Genomic DNA, 4139 nt, shown 5'->3' with positions numbered 1-4139 from the left:
AGAAAAACAATTAAAAAATGGGAAAAGTTTTTTTTTTTTTTGGCTGATGGGATGCAAACTACTATGTACCTCTTCAAAATAATAGCCCCTGGTGTCTACTGGTCATATCATGAAGTAGAAATTGTGAAGGCACTGTATCTTTTTAAAAAATTCCCCTTTTGAAAAACTTCCTTTAAAAACAGCTATTTAATGCAACTCTGCCAGTGTGTTCTTGATGGTTGTGTGTTAACAATTCTAATTTTTAAAAAATTATTACTATTTTTCATCAGAGCCATTGCACTGGAAAATACTTTTTTATTTTCATGAGAGTCTACCATTGAATTTACCATTCTGATATTAATGAAACATCTCTATAAAGGGTTGAAGTGTCTTCTGGCAACAATTGCTAAGGAACAGAATTGTCAATTTATTAATGAAATATGACATGTGTTGAATAAGATAAGCTGGGTCAAGCATTTGAGGATGCTTTTGAGGTTCTGAGGCAACATTCAACTGGAGATCTTCAGTACTCGCCAGATTACAAAAATTACCTGGCTTTAATCAATCATTGTCCTCATGTCAAAAGAAATTCCAGTTGCTATGGAGTGTTGCCTACAGAGGAAACTGTCTATAATTGGAGAACGGTAATTAACAGTGCTGTGGACTTCTGTTTTGAAGGAAATATTCATCAATCTCTGCAGAACATAACTGAAAACCAGCTGGTACAACCCACTATTCTCCAGCAAAAGGGGGGAAAAGGCAGGAAGAAGCTCCGACTGTTTGAATACCTTCATGGATCCCTGTGTAATCCTGAGATGGCATCTTGTATTCAGTGGGTAGATAAAACCAAAGGCATCTTTCGGTTTGTATCAAAAAACAAAGAAAAACTTGCCGAGCTTTGGGGGAAAAGAAAAGGCAACAGGAAGACCACGACTTACCAGAAAATGGCCAGGGCACTGAGAAATTACGGAAGAAGACAGGAAATTACCAAAATCCAGAGGAAGCTGACTTACCAGTTCAGTGAGGCCATTCTCCAAAGACTCTCTCCATCCTATTTCCTGGGGAAAGAGATCTTCTACTCACAATGTGTTCAACCTGATCAAGAATATCTCAGTTTAAATAACTGGAATGCAAATTATAGTTATACATATACCAATTACCATGAGCTAAATCACCATGATTGCTAAATATACTCTCATATTTCATGGTTACTGGCATCGGAAATTCCTACAAGTTTTAAAGGTTTCTCCCTCTCTCTCTTTTATACCTCCTCTGAAGAAATTCAGGATTTTTCACTTAAAGCAAATACTAAAGAAAAAAATTAAATTTATTGTTACTTTTATCAAAGAGCATGTAATCTATACTAACTTGTTGGGAAATTCTGCAAATGAACAACTTTTTTAATAATACTCTGTGAAGATTCAATGAACAACTTTATTGTGTAAAATGATCAAGTCCATTTGAAAGTATAGACTAAATGTCCTTGCTCTGCTCTTACTATTCTCTCTCTTTTAAAATTTTTTTTATTTTATTTTTTTAAAGAGGTCTCAGCCAAGATAATTTTTTATTTTTATGGATTTAGGAGTACAAGTGCAGTTTTGTTGCTTTGATATATTGCATAGTGGTGAAGTATATTGCATAGCATCCCCATCACCAGAATAGTGAATATTGTACCCAATAGGTAGGATTTCATCCCTCCTCCCCCTGCCATCCTCCCACCTTTTGGAGCCTCCAGTGTCTATCACTCCATTCTGTATGTCCATTGCTAAGCTCCCAAATATATCCACTTTATTTTATTTTAAGAATTGTTTTCTTTTTCTGTATACTTCAATGGATGCAAAGTCTTTTTCTTTTATCTTTTCACAGACGATGACTTCTTTGTTTGTTTGTTTGTTTGTTTGTTTTTGGCTCCTAACTCCCAAGCACAACACTGACAGTGACCTATATTTTTAATTTTTTTAAGAGGCAAATCCTACCTCTGAAGCTCTTTTTTTTTCTTTTCCCACTTCAATAAGCTGGTCTAAATTCTTGCTATTCTCGATGCAACCACCTTCTTCTAGATTAACAGTGCCAGTACAGATGATTTGATTTATATATTGATTTCAGCATTTTCTTGTCATGTACTCAGGTGAGAAAATTCACATTTTTATATGATGGCTTTACAAACAAATTTTGTAAATGACTGCATACATAAAGCCTTTGTGCCAAAATGGGTTCATGGCTTTAAAAACATCACTGGAAATGTCTATTCAGGTTCCTTACACATTTTTTTCTTTCCTTCTCTTTTGATCTTACCCATTTGTACAACTTAAAGCTTTTTTTTTTTTTTTGAGACAGGGTCTCACTCTGTCACCCATTCTCAAGTGCAGTGACACACATGGCTGAAGCCCAGCTAATGTTTTTTTTTTTTTTAACTGTTTTGCCATGTTGCCCAGGCTGGTCTTTAACTCCTGGGTTCAGGCGACCTGCCCACCTTGGCCTTCAAAAGTGCTGGAATTACAGGTGTGAGCCGCCGAACTGGCCCCAAAACTTTTTTAATGTTTATATTTTACCACTACACTAAGGAGGAGTTACCCATTTTTTTAATTGCCTTCTTTCTTCCTTCTTATTAGGGAGGAGTAAGGAAAAAGACTTGGTCAGCAGAAAGCAGGTCTTAATTGCTTTTTGTTTGTTTGTTTTATTGCTTTTGAGTTGTTTGAGTTTCTTATATGTATTGGATATTAACCCCTTGTCAGATGTCTGGCTTGCAAATATTTTCTCCCATTCTGTAGGTTGTCTCTTTACTCTGGTGATTGTTTCCTTTGCTGTGCAGAAGCTTTTTAGTTTGTTTGTTTTAGCTACACATCATGAACTAAGAAGCTTTTCAGTTTGATGTAATAACATTTGTCTATATTTAATTTTGTTGTCTGTGTTTTAGGGATCAAATCCAAAATATCATTACTCACACACAATGTCTTGTATGTTTCCGCTATGTTTCTTTCTTTTCTTCCTTTCTCTCTTTCTCTTTCTTTCTCTTTCTTTCTTTCTTTCTTTCTTTCAGCTGTCATCTGACCCCCCTATGTTTTCTTCAAGTAGTTTTAGGGTGCTTGGTCTTATTTTAAGTCTTTCTTTCTTTCTCTTTCTCTCTTTCTTTCTTTCTTTCTTTCTTTCTTTCTTTCTTTCTTTCTTTCTTTCTTTCTTCTTTCTTTCTTTCTCTTTCTTCTTTCTTTCTTTTTCTTGTTGACAATTTTCCTGAGCAAACTAATGCAGGAATGTTTAAGTTTTTAATCCATTTTGAATTGACTTGATATATGATGTTGAAATAAGGGTCCAGTTTTATTTTTCTGTTTGCCAAAATTCAGTTGCGATCTGAAGAGATACAGCAACAAGGATGATAAACAAATAGCAAATAAGCATATGAAAAGATGTTCAAAGTCACATGTCATAGAGAATTGCAAATTAAAACAACAATAAGATACCAGTACATACCTCTTAGAATGGTTAAAATTTAAAGTGCTGACAACAGGAAATCTTGGTGAGAATGTGGAGCAAGAAGACCTCTCATTCATTGCTGGTGGAAATGCAAAATAATACAGCTGCTTTTGAAGACAGTTTGAACACAATTTGTCTATAAATGTTTATAAAAGCTTAGTTCATAATTGCCCAAACTTGGAAGTAACCAAGATGCCACAGGGTGCCTATACATTTGGCCAAACGCTATCCCTGGTATGTCTTTGAGGGTACTTCTGAATGAGATTAACATATGAATAGATAAACTGAGTAAAAGAGATAAGCCTCCCTGATGTGAGTGGGCTTTATTCAATCAACTGAAAACCTGACTATAATAAAAAGCTGAGTAAGAGGAAACTCCTCCTTGCTGACTGGCTAAGCTGGGAGTGTTGGTCTTTTCAAACTAAAACATTGGCTCTTTTGGGGTATTGAGCCTCTGTGGTTTTGGGCTGAAGATTATGCCTTTGGCTTTCCTGGTTCTCAGGCCTTTGGACTCAGACTAGATATACACACAGGCTCTACTGGATCTCCAACTTTCTTACAAGATCTTGGGACTTCTTACCCTTCATAACATAATCATCATGTGAGCCACTTTCTTATAATATCTCCTTCTCTTTCCGCCTCCATCCCTCTCTCTCTCTTCAAACACACACACACACACACACCACACA

The 4139-nt window shown here is 35.7% G+C and overlaps 1 pseudogene; it reads left to right on the top strand.

The window, feature by feature from the left end:
• Positions 1–216: 216 nt before the first annotated feature.
• LOC117078291 lies at positions 217–1166 on the top strand (annotated as a pseudogene).
• The last annotated feature ends 2973 nt before the right edge of the window (positions 1167–4139 follow it).

Source organism: Trachypithecus francoisi, unplaced genomic scaffold (genome assembly GCF_009764315.1).
Source record: "Trachypithecus francoisi isolate TF-2019V2 unplaced genomic scaffold, Tfra_2.0 Lachesis_group6, whole genome shotgun sequence".
NCBI classification, from domain to species: domain Eukaryota; kingdom Metazoa; phylum Chordata; class Mammalia; order Primates; family Cercopithecidae; genus Trachypithecus; species Trachypithecus francoisi.
This window is presented reverse-complemented; position numbering and strand designations above follow the sequence as displayed.